The sequence below is a fragment of the Falco punctatus genome (genome assembly GCF_963210335.1).
Source record: "Falco punctatus genome assembly, chromosome: 15".
Classification (NCBI taxonomy): Eukaryota; Metazoa; Chordata; class Aves; order Falconiformes; family Falconidae; genus Falco; species Falco punctatus.
The window spans coordinates 11741810-11766795 of NC_137595.1; the positions used below are offsets into that span (position 1 = coordinate 11741810).

The following is a 24986-nucleotide window of genomic DNA, read 5'->3' on the forward strand; positions in this document are numbered from 1 at the left end:
GAGAGAGGGATGGCGAGAGGCAACGTTGTCTCCTCTCTAGTGTGTTGAGCACATGCCCTGAGCATGGGCTGCAAAGTCACACCACAGAACAATATTTTTAGGGTATCTTTATTTCCCTTCGGTGATGCCCAAGTGGCTGGACATTAATCTAGGGCTTGGGAGAAACTGTTTTCCAGCCCCTGCTCTTCTACTGTCCGCTGCCCTGACCGCAGGCACATTACCTTGGTCCTCTCCTCTGTGGCGCTCCACTGGTGTCAGCGGGCAGGAGCCCCCTCACCCCACCAGGGCAGGGCTGGGGAAGACGTTACAGACTCGGAGGAATTTTTATCTCTGCCAGGTCCATAGGAATACAGTAAACAGACAGTCAACAGCCGGCTAAAATGAGATGAACACATAAGAGGATTAATCAGAGATAAGGAGTGATGGAATAAAATTTGCAGCGCTTTTCTCCCTTATTTGTGTGACACTTCAGCTGCGTGGCAGGGGCTTGGAGTGACAGCAATTCCCCACCACAGCCTGGCCACTCTGCCGCTCCGTTACTGCTGCTGATCGAACCACCCAGCTCCTGTGTTCCTTGATTTTAATCCAGGGACCTTGTATTAACTTTGTTTTCTGGTGGTGCTGGAAAAAATATTCTTTGCTCCACAGGGAGGCGGGGGCTTACACCAGGTGATGGGTGCCAGCCCCAGGTGCTCCTGCTGCTCTCATGCTGGTACAGGCAGCTTGAGCCCAACCCAAGCCTTTCCTGCAAGAGACCTGAAATGCACAGTGTGTCCCCAGAGCCTCGTGCTCTTTGGGGACAGGCTCTGGCTGCTGCATGGCGTGGCAGCTCCTCTCCAGAGGCGAGGCAGCAGGAGCATGGCTCCCTCCACGCCTGCCTGAACACCAGGTGAGGGACACTGTAGCTGCCCACCTTGCTCCGAAGGACTTTCAGGAGGAGAAATATATTGCTGCACACAAAGTCCAGAGGAGAGTTAAATAAAGGAGGGAGAGTAACAGATCCTTTACATCCCATTAGTGAGAGGGCACAGTCTGCATCCCCTCCCAGTCAGTGGTGAGGAAGATTCAGAGAGGCTGTCAGCCCCTCTCCCCCAGAGCCACAGAAAGAGGCTTGAAAATCCAATCAAGCACTTTCCTTTGGGCCCTCATGAATCCCAGGACTTTCACTCTGGATTTACAGAGAGCAATTTGCTCAGCTGATGACTTGCTGGAGGTTTGCAGGACTGCTATCTCCACCCAGCGCACAGCAAAGCAGAGTGGGGAAGGGGCCTGGGGGAAGGGATGCCAATGAAGGAGGCAGGACCACAGAAGTGACAGCAACATCCTCAGCCCAGACAGCTGTGGGACAGCCCCCGTGTGCAGAAGGAGCGTGAGCTGGACTCAGTGAACTCATCTAGCACCTCCCAATGTGGTCCAGTGACCCACAGCTCAGCCCTACCAGCCTGTCCAGGGCCAGAGCTCAACTTGGCATAGAGGCGGCAAATCCTGGAGCATTTCTGGCAGCACAACGTTGGCCAGAAGGTCCCCCAGGACACAATAGAGCTGGCCCACGAGCCTGCCTGCATGGCAGCAGGGACTCTCACCAAGCCCCTGATACTGTCACCAGCCTCGACTGGACTACACAGGAACCTGCTCATGGGAGATGACAAACACAGCATCACTGTGCCCCCCTCCACCCCTGTGTTTTCTGGGACCCCTTTCCAAGCTCTAAGGCTCAGCAAAGCTCTTGAGCTGATGCCAGATAACAACAAAAACCATTAAAAAAACCAAACAAACAGCAAAGCAGCAGAGAGAGCCTTTGAACGCAATGCTTTCAGCCTGGGGCTGCCGCCTTTCTAGCACAGAGGCTTAATTTATACTTCTTTATAATCTCTTTATAACCTGCTCTGAGCTCTGCTGCCTGTGCCAGCATGCTCCCGGGGGTGCAGGGTGAGGAGGGGACTCTGCAAGCTGCAGCGAGCGGGCTTCTGAGTGCTGCACACTTCTAGGTAGCCAGGCCTATATTTAGAGGCACACCCACCCACACATAACTCTCTTTTCTACACGTGTGTGTACAAACGTTGCACCAAACCAGCAGCCTCGGGAGACGGCGTCTCTCTGTTTGCTGACAAGAGGCACGTGCGTCTCACCAGCCGCACACCTTCTCGCTCACAAGTCATCTGAAGGCCCTTGCCTGGGGAAATGGCACGAGCATGGGGATGCGAAGCTGCTCCTGCAGCAGCATGACCTGACACGCGTGCCCCAGGGTCCCTGTGGGATGCATGCAAGCACGCTTCCCCATGAGATGCAGGCAGCTGGGGTCCCAGTGGGATGAACGCACCTGGGGTTCTCATAGGATGCATGCATGCATGTATGGTCCCCAGTGGGATGCCAGCACCTGGGGTCCCTGTGGGATGCAGGCATGCACAGTTTCCCATAGGACACAGGCAGGGGTGCTGGGAACACCAAAGGGACCTTCTTTCTACCAGGCCAAATGCCACCGAAGAGCTACCACCTGCTGATGGCACAAATCCCTGCTGGTCACCCACCAGGCTGCTTGCCCGCTGGCACACAGGCCCCACGCTCTGCCAGGGCTCCCAGGCAGCACCCAAGGTTGCACTCACCTGGCTGTTGCGGAAGAAGGAGCACAGATGCCAGTGCAGCCTTTTGCTTCCCGGTGTACCAGATGGGACCAAATTACCACCAAGACCGAGATGCTCATTACCCACATGCTGAGCGGGTGCCCCCCACTGCCAGCGGCTTGGCTCTGCCCGTGCCAGCCGGTGATGCTCTGCAGGGCCACTGCGCTCCACATGCACAATAGCATTTGGAAAGCATTGGTAATGGCAAAAAACCACCCCAACAGGTTTCTAAACCACACTAAACTATTTATAAATCATCGATGTAGTGAGTTTGCCTCCCCTGCCAGTTGAGGGGAAGAACAGCTCAGGCTGCTGCTGGCAGGTGAGCAGCGATGACCTCAAACAGAGCCGGCATGCCAGCCATGTCCCACGTGTGGCTCCCGATAAGAGATGCCAGTGTGGCTGCTGCTGAAGGTATGGTAATGCTCGCAGGCATCTATGCACCGAGCTACATAGCAGCAGACCTCAGCAGTCCTGCTGCATAAGAATCTGATGATTTTCTGAGTTCCTGCTGTAGTAATTAGTTTGATCAGCCCATGCAAATCAGTTTCTATTTGAAACCAGCCTTATTTAATAGGATCTGCTCAGTATTTGCCTCCTGAAGTTTTCACACAGATCAATCTTCCTCATTTCAGGTGTGAAAAGCAGCTGGGGCAGGGAATGGTTTCACCTGCCCTGGCACAACACCCAGCTCAGCACTCGCCAGCAATTTCTTGTCTTCATTTCTCACACGTGACTTGGTGTTGTTTCCAGAAACAAAGGAGCTTAGGCTCTGAAAACCCATCTCCTCTGGCAATGGATTGCGTTGTTAGATCATTCCAGTCATTTAGAGGAGCATTCAGATAACCAAATTTACACAATTTAGCCCTTGGTGTCAGTGGGTTCAGAAGAAGAGCCCCTCCACCGTGGCCTATTTTGAGTATGCAAATCAACCGCACACAAGGAGATACATTTTGTAAAGTGCAAGCTGGAAAAGCAATGCCAGTTCTCATCCGTTTCTGTCTGACAGTTTATCTAATAGGCTATTCATTTGCCCCAGCATCCCTAGCAGCAGTCACAACCACCTCTTAAACCTCTGGAGTCCCAACACCTCGGTGGGATTTAACCCCTCTGATCCCCCTGGAAGCACTTGTTCTCTGCCTGGCAGTTAATGAGCCCTCCAGGCAGGGGTTCCCCTGGCAGCTGTGTCCTGGAGGAGGCTGATCCCATTAGCAGTGGTGAAGCTGTTACAACAGCAACCTGCCCGCGCTGCTCAATGCCCCGTCCCCGGCGCTGGCTCCAGGAGCCCTTGGACACAGCGCCAGTATCTTCCAGCACTGACTGATAACTCCAAATGGACAGAGAACCCCCAAACCTCATCCCATAGGCCTGATCCTTCCAGGGATGCAGAAGCCTGAACCCTCTTTGAGCTGTTGGGACAGGGGTCCCCTGAACTCTTTAGGGAGCCTGGGCTGGAGCCCAAGCCAACCCGTGCTGACTGGGTTTGTGCTGCACAGACCTCCCCCAGCCTCATGGGCCCTGGACCCTGGTTTTGGCGCACTGTACCCCGAGATAGGCACAAGTGAGTGAAACCCCTTGGGGACACACACAGGTCTGCTCCAAGCCCCTGCCCAGGGTCCAGGACCCCTCTTGCTGTTTGCGCTGCTTGGGCTTGTCCTGCTTCCTCCTACCTCTCTTCTGTTCATCTCCAGAGCCCTGATCCAGTGCTCCCAGCTGATCTGCAGAGGCTTTAGCTCACTGTCCACCAGGCGGGACTCCACATCTCAGCCCCAGCCAAGGCAGATACAGGGAGCGGGTATCGGAGGCTGTGCTCCCAGTGCTCCCAAACCAGGCACATGCAGGGCAGATGCTAAGCTTAAATGAGCTTTGCTGAGGGGAAAAACCTCAGCAGGTTTTATATATCAGTAAGAGTGCCTCAGCCTTGCAGAGAAGGGGACAGCAGGGAGGGAGGTGGGCAGCAGGGCAAGACCCTTCCTCTGGGAAGGGAGAGTGGTTTGAAGCAGCCAGCCGCCCTCCGAGACCACAACCGGCACGGCTCTCCCCACCAGCTGCACTACTCTCCTCTTTTTGTTTCCCCCTCTCCTTTTCTCCAATTTATCTTTCTGACATGTTCAATGATGCTCCTGCAGACTGAAAACAACAGAGATAAGAGTTTCAGCCACGGCAATTTTGGAGTTGAATCAAAGCTAAAATAACCTAGGCACAGAGCAGCTGAGAAAAGAAAACTCGGTGAGGGAGGACAGAGCAGTGCAGGTGCTCTGTGCCCCTCCGCAGCTCTGACAGCCTGGCTGGCTGGCATGGGGGACAGCAAGTCCCACCACCTTGGAGCTCAGTGTGTCTCAATCTCCTCTCCTTGTCTACCATCCCCTTCTGGCCCTGGCGGCATCATTTCTCCCCTCCCATGGATGCAAGCCCTCACCCCAGTGCAAAGCCAGCCCTTGCAGCTGCAGCGGAGTATGTACCTGCTTGCCCGGCGTGCCGGCTCCATGCCTTGCATAGCAAGCACCAGCTTTTGTTTTCCTGACCTTATAGCCCTGCAGAGCAACCCAAATCTTCCAGGCAGGGATTTTTTCCCCCCTACAGATGCTACTTTGCTGTTATGTGAAGGAGCTGTGAGGGAGGGATGAACACACAGACAGGTGGGGAGAGGTGGATGAGCTGATTTCTGCTGAGCGAGTATTGTAACCAGGACCAAGACACAATCCTCAGCATGACTCAGCCTGGAAACACATGCTGCTTCCCAGCTCCACCACAGGGACTGGTGCATCCTCATCACTCAGCCACCAGGCCACAAGAGAATGGCCCACAGCTGTCACCCCAGCACCCATCCCAAATGCATTTCATGGTCAGGACAGGTAGAGCCAGGCAGCTCCTGAGATGTGGACAGGCTGTGCATGCTGAAAGGCAGTTGGGCAAAACAAGGGTTGATGGTCTGCAGGACGAGCGGTGCGTTGCTGACACATTGCTCAGTCTCTCACAGACCTCCTGAAAGCAGCTGTCAGAGCCTGTCTTGTTCCAGCTCCCTGCCTCTCCAGACATGCCAGTAATTCTGCTTTACCTGGCATGTTCCCAGTTTGATTCTGAGAGTGAAAGGGTTTGAACCCACCGGCAGCCTCACTGCTCTTGGAGAGCACCCTGTGGAGCTGAGAAATGGAAGGCAATGGGACCACAAGCATCCCTCCAGGCTGGTCCATGATGGCACCTCATGCCCCTGAGCTCTTGCCAGGGGGACAGTGTACAGGACACTACTCACATCCTGGGTCAAGTTCAGGAGACTGGGGAACACAGCAATATGTCCTTTTGCTCCTGCATTTTACGGGTGAAACTCTACATCCAGTTCCAGGGTTAACTGTGGGGGAGGGCAGGAGTTGCCTCAAGTGTTTTCTCTGAGTGAGCCTCAAGTGAGCATCTCTAGCCCCTTCCTTCTTAAAGCAGTGCCCTGAGCCTGGCAGGGGTGAGTGGCTACCCCAGCCCTAAGGAGCCAATACCATCCCCACCTGCTCCCCAGGCAGGGCTTCGGGAGCACTGTACGCTGTGGCAGCCATGGCTCGCTCCAGGGGATGCAGAACCCCTTGCTGGGGCTGGGCAGGGGTGAGCCCCGGAGCAGGGCACAGCAATGCTTAGCTCCTGCCAGAGCCCTGAATCTTCTAAGGGAGGTGCTTGGCATCTCCTTGGACCAGCGGGATGTTAAACCTCACCTCCTCTCCATCCTCCCCCCAGCCAGCTCCACCTCTCTGGAGGATAAAGCCCAGTGCCAATTAATGTGGGGCTGAACATCTTCCTGAGGACATGAAAATAAAACCACAGCCCTTCTCATTCCTTAAACACTGGGGGAAAGAGTTACCCATGATGCCTGTTCACGATAAATGCTGTAGTGCGGAAGCCAAAGAGTGACAGCTCTGAAGATGGCACGTCAGCTCCGGCTGTCCCGGGAGGACCTGTCAAACTGCTACACAGCATTAGCTGCAACACATTACCGCACAGCGCCCTGCAACCTGCGCTGACACGGGGCTGTGCACCCCTGCTGTGCCACAGCACCCAGAGCCCCCAACATGTGGGAGTGCTGCCTCCCCTCCATTACCTCTCCGGGCAGCCCCCTAGCCAAGGGGTGCTGGCCACCAGTTTTGCCACCTGGCCCCTTGCATCACTTCTCCTGCAGCAGTATGCCCACAGTCTGCTGCCCACAGGCTTTGTAGACCATGATGGGCTGAGGGGATCAGGCTGAAACAAGCAACTGGCTGCCACCTGGAGCTGGGGCTGGCATGGGGGGCAGGGGGCTAGGCTTACGTGTACGGCAAGGAGAGTGACGGACGTCCCATGTGATGGCCCTGGGCCACCTCACACCCACACTGCAACAGCCCTCCAGGAACACATCCCCAGTGAAGAAAGTGGTGGTGGCACAGACAGCTCAGGATGGGGCAAGATACCTCCCCAGGCTAAGTCCCCTGGGATGCAGCCCGGCTCCCCATCCCCATCCCCTCCCTCGCCACACGCTACCTGCCCCTGTCAGCGCCCTCAAGCAGCTACAGCGTGAAGCAAACAGATCTGCCTACAGCACCGCTGCTTTACTTTCACCAAGGGGAACTGAAACAAACCCATTTTGGTGGAACCGGCTGCCGGGCAGTGGCCAAGCCTCGGGGGAGGTGGCACAGCCCAAGACAGCAACAGTGGCTCCCTAAACCACCAGGCCCGTTCACACCAGCCGAGTTAGCATCCGAAGGGCTTTGCAGAGCCAGTATCTAAGCTGCTCCTCATCTGCAAGCAAAACCACTGCCCGTGGTCTCCACAGCTGTCACCTTGGCACTTTTGGTGAATGACAATTTGTAGCTGCTGGCAGGAATACATCAGATGACTTCGTCTGTCCTGAGTCAGAAGAAGCGGGAGAGCTGAAGCTTGGCCTTGGGAGCTCACTGCCCCTTTCTCTGCCTGCCCAGATTGATGCTTTGAGGCAGTGACCAGCTCCGGGCAGCTAAGGCCAGGGTTAAGCATCCCTGGCTGTTTGTGCACCAGCTGGGCTGTGAACAGCACAAAGGGCAGCTGCAGTCCCACAAGGCCAGGCCAGGAACGTCTCTCCCTGACACTCCTAGTTTGGCCGAGAGCACCAAAATCACTTCCCAGAGGCGTGGACAAGGAGCCATCAGCCCCTGCTGCCTCCTCAGCGAGCTCCAGGCACAGCTTCTCCCATTTCCCACTTCACTGTCCAGATTAAATTCCTCCTGCTAGCCTATAAAAAAGGTAATCAAAATAAAAACAACAACAACAAACGCTCTCAGCTGATGAGCCGGTTGGTTCTTAATACCTCCTGGCTGCCAGCAGCTTATTGTCATGGGGAGACAGGAGCTACAAGCTCTGTACTGGGGCTAGGATGGACATCCATCTGGGAAAGCTGGGGGGCTCCTGGGGCAAGGAATGGGAAGAGACAGGTTGGGAGTTCAGCTCCAGCCCCAGGGTGGAATGACTGCAGCAGTAGCCAAGCTCTCACCAGAGGGCAATGTTTTTCATAATAGCCCTACTCAGTGAAGCATGAAGGATGGAAGGCCACCAGGATGGGTGGAAGAAAGGCCACCAACCCAAAGGGCACCCTGGGAGAAGGTCAGTCACAGCTCCCCATACTCTTCCAACTCAGAAAGCCACCTGCCAGGCAGAGGTGGCCTGGGAGGGAGGCGCATGCAAGACCTCAGGAAAGAGGAGCTGGGCTCCAGGCCCACCACCTTGGTGCTAAATCCACACAAAACAGCCTCCCACCGGCCTGTTAACAGGCTCTCTGCAAGCATGGGAAGGGGTTGCAATGAGGTTAGAGGGGAGCAGGCAGTTTGCCTGGCTCCAGGGGAAGGTGGCTAGCACAGACCTCACCTTGCTGAACATGCTGGGATGCTCTGGGACTGTCGGCATTCAGCCAGCCAGCTCCTCCGAGCCGCAGGAGCAGGGAGCCTCCGGTCACGCCTGACCACTGGCAGGGAGCCGCACAGGTGCCGGGGAGCAAGGAGAGCTCATGGGCTTCCCCTGATTGTGCTCAACCACAAAACCCATTATTCCTTGTTGCAGTTAACAAGGAGAGAAAAAGCCCTCTGATCAAAAGCATCTGCAAATCCTGGAGCCAGCGCCCACGACAGAGGAAGGAGAAGCAGATCTCCTGGAGGCATGGCTCCCTGCCAGCCTGTTGCACACTGGGGATGGACTACGCAGCAGTGCTTTTGGTAATGACAGGTGGCATCACAAATTTGCAGGACAGAGATGCTCCCAAGTCCTTGGCCACCTTCTTACAGGCCCACCAGTGCTGCTGCTGCAGATGTAGTGGTCAAGGTATACCAGAGGCTACAGGCAGTAAGAGGCTCAGGGTCTAGGGGCAGTACTGACTGAGAGATGCTCCCCAGTCTCCTCGGAGCTGCGGCTGGGGCATCACTTACACCCTGTGCAGGACCAGGAGATCAGAGACCTATCTAGCCCAGCTCCTTCAAGGACAAACAGGAGCAGGGCTCTGCAGCCAAATCACGCGGGGGCTGGGGGAGACTCACAGGTGATATACTCGGCCTTTGCTCTTCACATCAAGCAGAGCAATCCCTGGGGAAGCAGCCTGTGCTGAAGCTTGGGTAACAAACTGCCATCTTGTCAGCAGAGGAGCCTGCAGGAGCTCTGGTTAGCACACGTGAAGTTCAAGCCATTTCCACAAGGACCTTCTGTTGAACAGAAGTGCCAGGTGAAGGAGCAAGTGTTGAGATGCTGTCATCTCAAACAGGCCTGGGAGACAGACCTTCCCCACGTGCCACGGGCTCTCCAGCTGGATGCCAGCATGATCCCTCCTGACCACACAACCCAGCCTCGCTTTATTTATTGGTCCTTTTATACCCACACACAGTGGCTCACACATGCCAGCATCCCTGCTGATGCCTCATTTGCAAGAATATTGCTGGGGGCAGGTAAACACAGGCGAGTTATTAGCGTCAGTGTTAGCAGAGACTATCTAACTTGGATCTCATCCTGAGTGAACATGTAGCAAGGGAAGGCATTGCCATAAAGAGATCTCCTCTGAAGAGCTGAGACAAAGCAAACCCCGGCATCCTCCTGTTACAGAGCCAAGGGATGGGAGCTGACACCAGAGCATCCAGCCTCCCTCACACAGCCACAAGTTCTTTCTCCCTCCCTGGAGGAACCCACAGCTCTGGGATGGCCCAACTCTGGGGAACACTCCCTTTCCCTTCCCCAGCTCAGGCCTGGGTTCCTTCTGGGATTAGAGGATCTTGACTGAGGAAAGCACTTAAAAAAAAATAAATCAGGATTTTATTGCTGTTAAGCATTAGTGAGGCACATGCTGTACTGTGTTGGCTGCGATTGTACAGACCCCCAGGTTGATGACAACAGGTAGCAAGGTGGGGATGCTGCTTGCAAGATCTCTTCTCTGTGTCCCCACCCCAGGTAGGACCAGGTATCTAATGCCTTCTCAGAAGTGTCTCTCTAATCAGCAGGGTTACAGCAGGAGCAGACCCAGGGCTCTTCTGCTTGAGTTCTCTGTACAACCAGTGAAAAGGGGAGTCTCACGAGAGCTGCACGGAGGTGACACGGCAGCAGCCAGGAGGAGAATTAGCAGCTGCTCCACGCACGGAATACAATTCCCATTAAAGGGAGGAAAGAAAAAACAGCAAAGCACAAAAAACCAACTGAGCATCTAACCACTTCAAAGCATCCTCTGTCTAACCTGAAGAAAGGATGCTCTGCCAGCGAGAGCCCACAGCCTGGGAGATGCTTCCACTGCAGCCTCCCCCCACCCCGCATCCCATCACCCACCCTGCTCCTGAGATGGTAACAATCTGCTTCCCAGGGGGGCTTGCAGAAACCTCCATGGAATCTCTGAGGCAAGGTGTTGGGTGCAAATACAATAAAAAAAACTCATGTGGGAGGTATCACCTGCCTCTCCCTGGAAGGAATCAAAGCGGGGGGTTTACAGGGTGTGGGGGGAACGCTGCCGCAGTGTCCCAGCACCCCAGGCTCACCCGGCCCCGTTGTTTGGCTGCCTGGGGATGGGGGGACCTCTGCCAAAGCTGGATGCTGAGGCCAGGTGGGAGCTGCCAGGAGGAGGCCATGGATTGCACCGCAGCCAAGCCCCTGTGTCCCACGCAGCCAGCCCCTGCCACCAGAGCACTTCTGCAGGGAGAGGGACCAGGAGAGGGGCCATGAGGGGCTGTTAACCAGGCATCCTGCTAATGGGAAAGGGAATTAAAGGCTTCCCAGAGAGACCAGCACTGGGATCCGGATTTAGGAGCACTGCTCCTTGGAGACTGCAAAGACAATGCAAACTGCTGGGGGATTAAACCTGAAGAGGATATCAAACTAGCAGGGAGAGAAGAGAGGCCGGCACCGCAGGAGGGACAGCAATTACAGAATTACCTGCCGGCCTTCAGGAGGATAAATGACATGAGATTTTATACAGATAAACCGAGAGTTATTACAGCCAGGGAGAGGTGCCGGGGCAGCAGCAGCCTCTGCTATCTGTCTGATAGCAGCACAGAAGCAAGGCCTGGAGGGTAAAGCAGGAGATAAAGAGGAGCTGAGGTTGCACGGCAGAGCCACACTGGGAGCGCTGCTGGTGCAGGGGAGCAGGGACAGACGCAGCACCCTGCTCCTGCCCGGAGAAGTCGGGGGTGGGGGTGGGGGGGGTGGCACAGCTCAGCAGGCACTGAGATGGGTGCTGCGAGAAACCTCAGCCCCTGCTTAGCAGTCAGGTCAGGCAGCACCAACACTGCCTGGGTGCCTGGAAGAGGAGGTGCCGTTTTTCCTCTTGCGGTCAGAGAGCACAGGGATGGTTTAACCTCTGCACTGCAGGCCAGGATGGTTTCTGCGTGGCCGCTCGTCCCAGACCCACAGGCATCCCAGGACCTGCAGACAGCACACATGGGCTTTGCAACAGCAAGACACAGAAATAATTCAAGACCAGAACAGGCTCTGTTTCCCCACGCTTAATGGGTAGCAAACCTAAGAGCCAGCTTGCAAGCCCGCAGAGAGCTGGCTGCCAGCCTCTCTTCTCTGGGGCTGTGGATGGCTGAGCCCTTGGAGCTGGGCATTTCCCTTGCTCACCGCCACATCCCAGCCAGCAGGCAGTCACCTCCTCACGGCCTTTCCAACCTTTGCTAATGCTGGGCAAGACCAGGCTTTGCTGCTTTCTGCTCCAACACAGGCTGCTGGGTTTGCCACCCCAGGCACAGGGGTCTTGCCCCCCAGCCAGCCACTTCCCGGCTCTCCTTGACAGGAGGGCGAGCGTGCATGCCCTGCCCTGGCCCTGGGACCAGGGCCCCTGGGTTCCCCGTTCCACTGCTGCCGTTCAGAGACATCTCCTCAGTCTCTTGGAAACGCTGCTGCGTGGGAGCCGCCACTCGGGGAGTGAGTCACGCTGCCAGGCGGGCGAGGGCGGCACGCAGGCATGCCAGGCACCGGCCACCGCTTGCCCCCCAAGACCCCCGCTCCCCTGAGTGCTGCGCCATGATGGCACGGGGCAGAAAGACAGGGTGTCCCCATGGAGCAGCATCTCCCGCTGGGTGACAGCTCCACACCTCCAGTCCTGCTCCGCTGCTCCTGTAGCTGCTAAAGCACTGAAAAGCATTTTCCAGCAGCTGCTTTTCCATGCCATGGCATCAGGGAGAGAGGGAGCAGCCACGGGAAGGCAGCTCCTGCAGAGACAGACACTGTGTCCCACTGCGTGGAGGCATGTGGTGTGAGAAAATCCACACACACACACACACCCAGCTCAGAGGCTCTGGGGCTAAGGGGAAACTGAGGCACGGGGTGAGGAGGGGACTGGCAGCAGGAGGTCACTGATGGTGCAGAAGCCCATGGGCAAAAGGCTCCCCTGAGCCTCCCTGCCCCAGATGAGATGTCCCCTGAGCAGCAGGGCAGCAGGCCAGACACCCCTCCTTGGGGACAACCTCCTCACAAGCTCCCCAAAACCCGATGGGATGACAAGCACCTGTGCTGAAAGGGAGCGATTACCACAAACTACAGATTATGCAAATACCTTGGTTACCAAAACGATGCTCCCTGAATGCTGAGTAGGAAAGAAAAGAGCAGCAGAGAACGAAAATTTGTTGAGCCAAGAGCTGCATCACATCTCTTCAAAGTGCCAAGAGGCGGAGAGGGACCTCTGTGGGCAGAGGGGCTTTAAGAGACCACCGCAGCCACGGTCAGTGGTCATACCAGGGGCACAGATGCCCCTTAGCGTTTCCCCTTCCTCCCAAAGCACTTCAGAGCCGTTACTATCGCTCCCTTGGAAGAGCAAGAAAACTGAGGCACAGAAGGAGAAGGCACCTGGCCAGTGAGACCCAGCATATGGAGACAGGGAAGAGGTTGAGGTGCAGCTGCCAGGATGCCCCAAGCAGTACAAGGAGCGGGACACCCTGCTGCTTCCCATTCCCCACCAGTGCTCCTGGGCAGCTGGTGTTCGCTGCTGTGGTGTGATGGGTTGGACTTGCTAGAGTCAGCTTTGTGTGGAGTGAAGGTGTTGAGAGAGGCAAAGAGCACATGGCTGGAGAAAAAAACCATGATGAGGGCTATCTGGGATGGGCTGGGATGGAACCAGCCACCATAGCAAGGAGGAGCCTGGTTAGGGGAGGGCTAAGGGGGGATCCTGTGAGTCTTGATTCAACAGGCAGGGGCTGCACTGCCTCAGCACACGCTCCCTGGCACGCAGGCAATGGTTTTCTCCAGGCGTGACGTTACCGACTCAAGAGGAGCGGGGCTCAGCATGCCACCCACTGCTGCACAGCCCTGGCCAGGCCGTGCTCCTCTGCTCTGGGTTTCTTCCAGCCTCATTTGCTGCCACAGTGGGTCAGTTTTGCAACCCCAAGCCCTCGAGTGGGCTGTGTAGCCGGTGTCAGAGCCACAAGGGTGAGCATGGCTATGCCACTGCTGAGAGCAGAGTGGGCCACAGGCGTGATGCCATCCTCGGTGACAGAGGACCCTGACAGTCGTTTCAGCCTTGCAAGCAAAGCAGCTTTGGAAGGATCAAGTGCTGATTTGGAAGGATGGAGGGGGATGCACACACGACAAAGGCCATAAGGCAGTACAGCAGTGGTGACACTGTTTCATGCCTGGCCATCATGTTTCCCCAGGTGCAAGGTAGGTCTAACAGGGACAGCTGCCATGCCATTACCACGAAGCATCCCTCAGTGGGAACAACCGCTTCTCACAATGTCACTAGAGCCACCAGAACCTCACATGGGACTGAGCTCCCGGCACACTGCTCCCTGCCCTGCATACACTCGCCTGCCTGGCAGTAGTCACTTGCCAAGTCCCACTGACTTTGCACGGGGAGGAAGGACAACTCATGATGCAGTAAATGCCAGCAGAGCCATCCTGGCGATGCAATGCTATTTCCTATCCCCGTGAAGCAGAGAAGCCATAAGTCAGCGGAAATGCTCTCTGCATCGTCCTCACACGCACTGACGCCAGGCAGATTTACAGTAGCAGCACAGACACTGCCATGGTCCAGCAGCCCAGCATCCCCTCCTGCAGCCAGAGGCAGGAAGAAGTCCCCAGTGCGAATGTCTCTGTGGACAGCACCAGTGACCCCCTCCCACTGCCACACTGTCTGGCCAGAGATAATGAAGCATCTCCTTCAGTGCTCCAGGGTGGGTGGGGACCCAGATTTTGCACAGTCCACTTTGTGGACTTCATGGACTTTGCAAAATCTGGGTCCCCACCCACTCTGGAGTACTGGAGGAGATGCTGGACGCCAGCAGACGGCCAGACCCTGTTCAGCCGCTCCTGATGGCCTGGCAGTCTCAGCACATGTGACCCTGCACTGCAAGGCAGCCCTTCACATTCCCAGTCCTGTGGGAAGATCCTGCCTTCCCTCCCCTTGTCACAACCCCATGTTGGGTGCCTTTCCAGCACAGCCTGTTTGCAAACAGCCTGGTGCAGCTACTGGATGTGTAGGTAGTACCACCTGTAGACCAGTGGCACTGCTTGCCCAGGAGATATGTGGCTCCTGCTGCTGCTGCCATGGTGGGGGTGGCTGCCCCGGGGGCCAGCAGGACAGAGCCCAGCCCAACCCAACCAGCATCAGGAAGAGCTGCAAAGTCAGCTGAGCCTTTTCCATCTCCAGGGTGAAACACGTGCCTGAGGATCAGGACCACGACAGCAGCTTCCTTTTCAAATCCATCTCCAGATTTTTGAGTGCCCCAACAATATTTCCAGAATCCAGGAGTCTCTTCCCATGTCCAGGGAGAGATGGATCTCACTCCCAGCTGCTCTGCAAGCCCCCCACCTTACTGCCCAGAACCTTCTCAACCACACCTTGCCCTTGGGCAGGTCTCCTCCCATCACAGAAAGCCCTGTTTGGCCTCTTAGCACTCCTGCAATGCCAGCATTTCCTCACAACAACATATGCATTGGATTTGGTTTTGATCAGCAAAAAAACCCCTCCTTATCTCCACACCATCCTGAGCTCACACCACCTTGGTAGAGAGAAAATTAAATTTGTGGACAAGGTGAAAAAAGCCAAATGCCTCCTGCTACATATAACCATGGCAAACATCACAGGTGCTTTGCAGATCCCCCGTGACACCAGCAAATCCCACCTGCTACTGTTACAGCTCCTGACTTCTCTCAGCTCTGTCTTACTCTTTCCCAAAATCAAGCTCTGCTGGGGGAGCAAGGGGCTTGCTGGAGGTGCCTGTCCACCCAGCAGGACTAACCTGTTTCTACCCACTTCAGGTGGAACAAGTCTGGCCTCGACTGCTACACAATGCTGGGGACCAAGTGACCAGGTGGCAGCACCTGGTCTCTCATCCCTCCCAGCCAGCACCCCACTCCTGCCTGCTTCAGCATCCTGCAAGCTGTTCCACCACCTTCCTTTCCCCCAGCATCCCAGACCTCTTGCTGTGGCATCCCTGCATCCAAACCACCGGATGGGTTTGAGGAGTTGCCACCGAGCCTTTATCTTAACATAGAGCCTCAACACACCAGCTATGGGCAACCGAAGGCAGCAAGGGTGGCAGATCCGCCTGTAGTATTGCTGGTGCTGTGAGAGCAGGACACTGCTCCAGCACGCTGGCACTGCAGGGCTTCACACCAGAGATGGCTTATGGAGGAGTGTGCGGGTCTGTCTGGTGGGATCAGAGCTCCAGCCTCTGGCGCAGACAAGGCGGACTTGTTCCTGACTGCCAGTCACCTCCCAGCCACGCTCAAAGGGTTTAGTTTTGGGGATCAGAGCTCACATCCTGATGAGCCCTGCTATGGGGTCCCTCCTCCCTCGGGCTCAGGTTCCTGGGAGCTCAGAAGACCTGGAAGGAGCCCTGCTGATGCTGCTGGCCTCTCCCACTGATGCCAGCCAGCCACATGGAAGTATCCCAGCACTCCTCCCCATGCTTTTGCTGATGAGGATGAAGGCAGAGATCTTTCTCCTATGCCTCCTCCCATGCACACACAGCAACGCTACAGGGGCTTTCTGCAGACACCCAAATCCCTCAGCTGCCCACACATCACCCATCTCCCCAGGCCAACAAGCTACAGCCTGTATTTTCGCTGCCCTCAGGAAAAACAGCTCAGGCATTCAGGCAGTAAGATTCCCCTGGGTTGTATCTGAACTTTCCCAGGCAGCATCAGGGTCCTCTGGAGATGTTTGGGGATTCTTACTGCCAGCCCACTTAAAAGACACCCATCGCTTATATGACAAAGAGCTGCTAGATCACACCTGGTCCCTGGCCAGAGCGCAGTGCCGGGTCTCTGTTTGCCCCTGGGATGGGAGAGGCTTGCACGGGGCTGGAGAGCAGCCAGCCCTGGTAGATACCATCCAGACACCATCTCAGGTTTTCCCCAGAGAGACCTGGGTCCAACGCCAGTAGCTGGGAGGAGGGATGCGACAGCCAAGGCAGGCTGGTTGTACACACTGATGGCAGCATGCTCCTGCTGACCTCCTGGCCCACCTCCCACCAGCACCACAATAGCCACCTGGGACCACGGGCAGCAGCAGAAGGGGCATTTCCAGCTCGTGCTTGTAAAGCAATGGAGAGAGCAACCTCCAAACCGCTCCCCATGGGTGGACAGATTGCTTCAAATGCCTGCAGAACAGGGCCTTCCCGCTGCTTGCTCCACCCCAACGCAACACTGCGTGGTAATTCTCAGTACTGACCAGTCCATGGTCCTCACATGGGCAAGCCACTCCATTGCAGCCCAAAATCAACAGCAGCAAGCAACCAAAAAGATGAAGAGAGGGGGATGGATGCTCAACGGTGGGTGCAGACAGCGACAGAAGCAGGCACAGGGTGCAAGGGAGCATTGAAACAGTGGAAATAAATTGCAGCAGAGCAAGGGAATAGGACCTGAAAGCAGCAGCTAAGCTTCCAGAGAGGAGAAAGAGCAGGGCACGGACTGAGGCTAGGTATCTGCACAGGGAGACAGACCTACCTGATCCACTCAGTGCCCTTTTCTCAGACAAGCAGAGCACTTGCTGTAGGCTACGCCACAGCCAGGCAATGCCAGGGAACAGATCTGTTCAAGAAAGGTCTCTAAGCTGGATGGACGCCTGAGACACACCTTTCTGGGGGCAGGAACCACATCTTCTGCATCCTCTGCACCTGTTCCAGCACCCAGCTGAAGAGCTGGCAGGACAGCGGTTGCCCCGTACCCAGCCCACCCGCAGCACCCATGGTAGCAGGGCTGCCTGCTGTCCTGCTGGCCCTCCATAGGCATCTCAGCTGAGGTGAGCCTCCAGATTTGTTACAGCACTTACAATATGAGTGATGGCAGGAGGATACTGGCTACACCACATTGGCTGCCCTTCCCACATCCTTTTTAGCATCGCTCCTTTTAATAACTCCAGTTAATATTACATGCCTCTGTCAAGAGTCCTTTTAGACCAGCAGCCTCCGAGTTGCTTGGAAACTGTTTGCTGCAGCGACCGAAAGCCGCTGTTGAGAGGGCTCGACGCCAGCCTGCTTCCCGGCCCCCCGGCACCAGAAACCCAGCAGAACAACCGTGCTCCCTTTCCTGGCATCTGCTGGGAGCCGCAGGAAGCGGAGGTGAGATGGGAACACCTCTGACATGCACCAGGGAAGAGAGAGCCAGGAAAGGCTCGGGGACCATGGGGCTTGTTGGAGGACTCTGAGATCTCACGGCTGCGTTTCAAAACACTCCCAGCCAGAGGGTGAGGGCCAGCTCCCAGATCAGTGTTCATGGAAAACATGCTTGGCCCCACAAGATATACTTGGCCAAATCTGGACACTGAATTCAACCACCAAGAAGTGAGAGAGAGGGTTTTGCTATATGGGCAAGTCTCAGTGCCACCTTAATGGTGAAGTCGTTTACCAACAGCTCCGTAATACTCTATGAATAATTAGGTATCTCTTCCAATTTATGCCTTACCATAAAACGCTGCTACAGTTTTGGAGACAGTACTTTTTTTTTTTTTTTATACTGTAGCAATGACAAAAAGAATATTTTATTGCAGGAATGGCAGTGTAAGTATATTTATTCATTGGCCAGGATTCTGTGGTATACTTCCCTCTCTAATGGCTGTATAAACACACATACATCCCAGATTTATACCCAGATTTTTCCATACTTTGCTTTTTAATTTACATAATATGTGAAAATTTCTATATAAAATGGAGAAGAGCACAGAGCCGTTCCTGCCAACCCGCCCGCTGAATTCAGCGCTCCCCGTCTCGCACCACTCCCGTTTCCCCGTGGTGACAGTGCTCCAGGGATCCCACAACCACTTCTGGGATCCTACGTTTTAGCTCGGCACTGCCAGGGAGAAGGAAGGTCAAGGGCGAGGTGGGCAAGGACCCCAGGGCCAGCTCAGCACGGGAATCCCCAGCTGCAGAAACGTGAGGGGAGCAGGTTCTGCCAACACTGGTGAAATGTATCTCCAACATGATCCTACTGGCACCTTCCTCCATTGCCCCAGTGAAGCTCTGCCTTTTTTTTTTCTTCTCCAGAAAATATTGTGGAATTAGAAGTCTGATTGATATGAATATGTAACAACGCTGCTTTATTAATAGCAGCTACATTATCAGTTCACTCCCTGCTATTGGCAGGAGATCTGGGACAATATGTGGTTTGAAAACTAAAGAGAAACGCTGCCTGCAAAGGCAGCGGCAGTGAGATAATTTCATTCCTTTTCCCGGTGAGCAGGCCAGGCTGACACAAACATGATGGTCACTGATGCATTGCCATTGCTCTTTCTGCCCGGTTGCGGGAGCAGGCATTAGGATGGCTCCATGGCATGGATGGTCCTGAGCACACCATGCAGCCATCTGCAAAAGGATTTGCAGCCAGTGACCCCAGCGCAGGCAGTGAGGTTCTCCCTCTTCAAGCCAGGGAGCACCACAGTCAGCTTTAACCTCTGCAAATTGAGGTCATTCAGTACAGAGCATCACGTAAATCTCCCTGGCATGGGTAATAAACTCCCTTTGCAGTTTGCTTTCCATACTCCCCCCATCACCACCCTGGAGGCTTAATTGAAAACAAGATTACAAAGGAGATTGGATTGGACATATTTCTGGTGTGCTATTTTAGCTGTAAATTATGCCAGCTTCATAAAACCCCAACTGTTCTTTCCCGAGATCCCTGCATAGATTGGCTTGCTAAAATCAGACGACCCGGCGTTCGCAGCGAGCAGGCATTGTCTAGAAAAACATTTATGGGGTCCAAACAGTAGCAAGATGGTATAGTGCTACATACATGCATACACACACACACATATATGCACATACACATAGGCTTGACAGCATCCAAGAACTTTCCATGCCTGTTGATTAGCTAAACAGTGACACACACGCTCAGGTCTTCCAAGCCCCTATCCACTGTGCTTCGACAATCTGACCCTGTGGATCAGCTGTGCTGTTTCAGCTGCCTGTGCCACGCAGCTGATGCTTTCCTCAGCCTTAGCTAATCCCAGGAGAGAGCAAAGCATCAGGCAGCGTGCTCTCAAGCAAGGCTGGATGCAAGGTACGGGACACAGGGCCACACTCTATCGTGCTGCATGGAGTGAGTGTGAACTGGCACACATGGCAAGGTGAGCGACGCTTGCTGCTGTGGCGGCTGCAGGGCTCCCAGCCCCGGGCAAGGCTGGGGAGTAGGGCTCTGCAGCACCAATGCAAAATGGCCACAGTCTGAACTTTGCTACAGCAAACCTGGCAAGAGGTTTTACAATTCCTCTCACGAGCATCACTGCACCTTGGCTGTGCTCCACGACCCTGGAGGACAGAGCAGCCAGGCTCCCAGCACACAGTGCTGCTTCAGAAAGAGTCTAGCGGCACTGCCCAAAACTGAAAGGACGCCAGTTTGATTTACACTCGGCTCCAGTCCCCGGCCCCTCTCCTACAGTGCTGCCAAAACCCGCTCCCCCCCGCGTTAGGGGCTGCCACCACACCGTGCTGCCTGCGCTACGAAGGTGCGCGCAGTGCAGGCAGCTAGGCAACAGGGACCTTGAGCAGAGTGCCACCACTCCGGCTGCTGCAAGCACCCTGCCACCTCCGAGGGACAAGAACCGCTCTGAGCCCCGAGGAGATGATGCTGGCGAAGCCCCCACAGCCCACGGGAGCCCTCCTCCACCCGCTCCCCTTTACCTGGAGGGAGACGGCTCGAGAGCAGCGGCACACTTTGCCTTTCCCCGAGCAGACACGGCAGCGAGCCGTCTCCCCTGCACACTCCCACGGCTCCACCTGCTCGGAGCCGAGCCAGGTCCCACCGCGCTTCCCGCATGCGTCGGCTCACAGCCCGCACCACCAGCCCGGGGAGCGGCAAAAAATGAAACCCTCTCTGGCAGGATGGGTCCAGCCTGTCTCACCCATCCTCCTCTCCAACCAGCCCCTCCAGGCAATGCTACAGCTGACATCATTTTGCACGTCTATCCCAAGTCTCCCACATGAGGAATCCCTGCAGGGTCAGCGACCTTTGAGACCACCACACAATTTATGGGCAGGCATCTGCATGTCTTCTCCTACAGAAGGGTAAAGCATCCTACCTGTGAACGAAGAGGCAATGCAAGCTGGCAGATGGGTTTGCATCGCAGCGTCACACATTAGGAAGAAAGGGGAAGAAGCTCAAGAGTGGCCAAGGCAGCACAGTAATGCTGGACAGATGTGAAAGGGTTTGTACCCGAAGACCCTGGGGTGCCTCACTTTGCTCTCCTATGGGGAGCTGCATCTCCCTCATGTGGACATACACGCACATCCCCGCCTGCGACAAGCCATCTCCGCACGCTACACTGTGCCTTTCACCACTGGGACCTGGCACGAGGCTTGTCTGCATGTGTATGTATCTATCAATACAAAACCAGGCTTCCTAGGCAATCAATAATGCTATTTAAGAGATAAATCTCACTATTGACTGGCTGCTGAGGCCAGCTCCTGATTAATTTAAAAGAGAGAGAGAGAATGGCGAGGGAGCTCAGAAGTGTTCCCAACGTCACTGGGCATCAGTCCTGTGTGCTCAGGCTGTGCAGGCAGGGATGGGTTGGGCTGGGGATGGATTGGGCTGTCTGTCTCCAGGTTACAACAGGACAGGGCTGCACAGGGACTCATCTACTGAGAACGCAACTCCACCCCCAAACCCCTCTATGACCTGAGACCAGAGCCCTGGATCTCTTCCAGCCCAGCAGGGACCACAAGGTATGGCTAGGCAGAGACACTGATTTTTACACAGCTGAGGATCCGTGCATGCTTGGGGAAGAAAAGGCCCATCTGTGAATGTGTGCAAGCACCTGCTGTGCCATGCATAAATTAAAACTGGACATCGCGTTCCCCGAGTCCAGCTGTGGCTGTGCCAGATTTGAGGCTCCTCTACCATCCCACGCCCAGCCTTGGTGTTTTGATCATCACGTTGAGTGGGCCGAAGGGGCTTGTTGGCTGCCAAGCCTTCAGAGGCAGCTCCTGGCCACCATGTCTCTGTCCTGGCTGCAGGAGAAGTCTCTGCTGTGGTGCACATAGTGTCTCCCCCAGCCCACATGGAGCTCTCCATTTTCAGGAAAGGACAAGTCCCACCAGAACAGGCAGGGCAGGGGATGAGCAGAGCTCACCCAGCCTCGCAGGGTAAGACTGCGACGGAGCCACCCCTCTCCACCCGTGGGGGAGGCTCACCTCCCTCCTCCTATTGCAGGCTCCGAGACATCACCCAGTGATGCCATGGCTGAGCCCTGGGAGGGGAAGGTGGCATCAAAAACCATCTCGGCCCCGGGAGATTTGGGCTGCTTTCTGCCCCATGGCACGAGATGGGGGCAGCCCTGCGGCCACGGGCCCCCATGACGGTGGTGGGCGCATTCAGTAGCAGACCCCCAGACAATCCGAGCGTTGTTCCAGCCAGGCTGATGGCTCCTCAAGGCAGCAGCCAACTTGATCATTACATAAACACTTTTTTCACTACAGAAACATGGTACATGTGGGCAGGAGCTGCCCTGGCAAATGACACCAAACTCACAGGTACAAATCATGAGAGCAGCTTGATTTCAGTGGGAGGGGGGAAGGACTGGTGCTAAGGCAGAGCTGAGGACTTGCTCCTTCAGTGCCAGGGAGCAGCCACCAAGAAACGATAAAAGCATCTCCCTGGTATCTCAGGGCTGCAACTGGAGGCAAAATCCCAGCTCTGCAGAGCCATGGCCAACTCCCAGAGCCCTGCGTCCCGCTCACCCTCAGCATGGTCAGCTCCCACCAGCTCAGGTGGTGAAGCAAAGCACGAAGGCGGCTGGTGCAAACAAGCGCTTTATCTCCCGGCTGCTTCCTACTCAGGGACTTCTCCTGTGCTTTATGCTTTTAGGCTTCAGTTCAGAACTCAAACTGGCTTACTTCAAGACAGAAATGAGCTCCAGAGCTTGCTACAAGCACACCATTGTTGACTGCAAGCATCAGGCCACATCCCTGCCTCAGGAAGCTTGAGGCCAATGGGTCCCTTTCCACCCTAAGTCATTGGGTAGCACCTCTTCCCTTCCCCAGCCATATCTCTAGCACCCGGCTCCTTGGCTTACAGAGAGTGGGACTAAGCTTGAGCCCATTTCAGCTGCATCCCCAGTGTGCTCCCCCCACCTGCCATTGTAGAAAGAGGATGTGGTTCTGCATCTGCTCCACAGGCCCTTCCTTAACAAGTGATCCCAATTCCCCTGTGCTGGGAAAGCCTCCCAGGAAGCTGAGTCAGCTGCTGGCAATCAGCAGCATTGGCCCCCAGAAAGGGATCAAGGACTGCACACTGGGACAAGCTGCAACAGCCGGGGCTGCTGCAGGGGCAGCCCTTGGTGCCAGTGGCGCTGAGGCCCTGGGAAGAGGCAGAAGACATGCTCTGACCGTGGGGCACCAGTGGCTTAGTGCTACCCATGCTGGAGCACCCAGCCAGCAGCACCCTGTACCCCCTTCACAGGTGGGTCCTGCAGTACCTGCCCACCACAGTGCTGAAGTTGGGGCTTCCAGGCAGTGCTGCAGCACAACAGTGGCTGTTGCTATGCCAATCAAGCAGGCAGCCGGCACACTGAACTGCCAAACCAGGACAGCAGTCATGCTACTGGAGACTTACCCATGCCAGGGTGCCCTGGCGGGGGCTGCTTTCCCTCTGGGTTCCTGCAGCAGCATCACACAGCCCAAGGAGAGCCTGCTGCTCTCGCCGATGCCCTCACCAAGCACTCCTTGGTGCACGCAGCCCCCGAGCCCGCTCCCCGCCCCACTGCAGCCCTGCACCATCACATCGCAGCTCCAGCCAGCAGCTGTTTACAGACACAAGCAGCCGCTCCAGCGGCTGCATGGCCATACCGTGGCTGGAAGGAGGCAGACGGCATGCAAGGGAAAGTTCATCATCACTGCGGGGGGGTGAGCACGGCAGCAGGTCCTCAGCAAGCAGCCGGAGAGCTGGAGGCTGCAGGCTTAGCCACACGCCAGTGCTGAAAGGCATAGGGACAGGGCATGGTCTGGGCCGGCAATGACCAACTGGGGACGTTGGAGCAGCCCTTTCAAAAAAGGGGTTTTTTTTTGCTGCTCAGGTGCGGCAGGAACTCCTCACTGCAGGACGACATGGATGCCAGCAGCTCACACAGGAGCATGGGTGAGTACAGAGGGCTGCTGAACAAAGGAAAGCACCCTGCTGGGGTCTCTGCCCAGAACGGTGGCAGCACCAGCCCTTCCCTGCCTGCCCTTAGCATCTGCCTCCACCCAGAGACAGGCCACAGGCTCAGCCTCCCTTGGGCCTGATCCGGAGCTGCCCTTGCCCTAAGTCTCATGCCTCGAGGTGAGGTTCTCCTGCACGACAACATACATCCTAGCCCACCCTGGTGCAAACCAGCTTTTCTCTCCTTCACTCTTCCCTTGTAGTCATGGGGAAATTAAGGCATGGGAATGCAGAAGGTGGCACACAGCTCACTGGTTGTCATGAGAGAAGAGAAAGATGCAAATGCTTTCAAATTGCTTTTCCCCAAAAGCAAGTCACGTCTCTACCAGTCCTGCTGCCGACAAGGAGGAAAACTCATCCCATCCAAACTGCTCTAGAGCAGGGAGAGGAGGAAAGAAAACCCCAAACAAGCCCAAAGACAGGTGCCAAGTGCATTCATCTCTGTTCTTTCAGCTCAATCTGCCACGATATGTGACAGCAACTGCCACAACAGTGGACTAACGCCGTGAACGTTGCCACCCAGGAGGATGCCAAGGTGACCTGGGGGGCAGCGGCGGAGCTCACTGCCCTGCACCCCACTTTCTCTGCACAGCCCTGCCCTGCCCAGGGCCCCCAGCATGGGGAAAGCCAGCTCAGAGAGCGGTGCTCAGCAGCACCGATCCGACTCAGACCACGCCAGCCCCTCCGACCAGCCTCCTGCTCCCCGGCAGCACGGCACGCACCCCCTGCGGCTGCACGTCCGGGGGGCGCCGGGGCTGCGACAGGGGGAGCGGGATGGCCGGGCAGGGGACACCCCATCACCGCCCTGGCGCCTGCAGAGGCCACGCACACGCCTCCAGCTGGCCCCGCGGCCCGGGCTCCCGCAGGAGGACGAGGCAAAGCCCTGCTCCGGCACCTCCGCGCTGCCGGCGGCTCCGGGGCGCCCCTCCCGCCGCGCTGTGGGACACCGGGAGCCAGCCGGCAGCGGGTGCTGGCAGGTGCCGCGGAGCAGGCGGCTGGCCTCCCACCTCCCGCAACCCCCTGCCCCGCCGGCGCTCCCCGGGGGGAGGCCGGCTAACTCCCGCCAGCTGGCGGCACCCCCGCCGGAGCCGGAGCGCCGGGTCTCCGCGCCGCCGCGGGCACCCCCCGCCCCCGGGACAAGGGCTCACCTGGGCTCCGCCGCCGCCGCCGCTCCCTCCGGCCCCCCCCGGGCTCAGGCGGGCGGCGCGGCGGGCGGCGCGGCGAGGCGGGCGGGCAGGGCAGGGCACCCGCAGCCCCCCGCCGCCGCCGCCCCCATGGCCTGCCGCC

The 24986-nt window shown here is 56.5% G+C and overlaps 1 protein-coding gene across 4 annotated transcripts in view; it reads right to left on the bottom strand.

The window, feature by feature from the left end:
- Window positions 1-24986, bottom strand: part of FRMPD3 (FERM and PDZ domain containing 3) — a 74637-nt gene extending 49651 nt beyond the window's left edge. For 3 of the 4 annotated variants that reach the window (XR_013923798.1, XM_080365478.1, XM_080365477.1), the window contains exon 1: window positions 222-8295. The gene's annotated coding sequence lies outside the window, so the exon portion shown is untranslated. Of the gene's footprint in view, window positions 1-221; window positions 8296-24847 lie in introns of those variants that run through there. The other variant, XM_080365476.1, reaches the window with a different exon arrangement.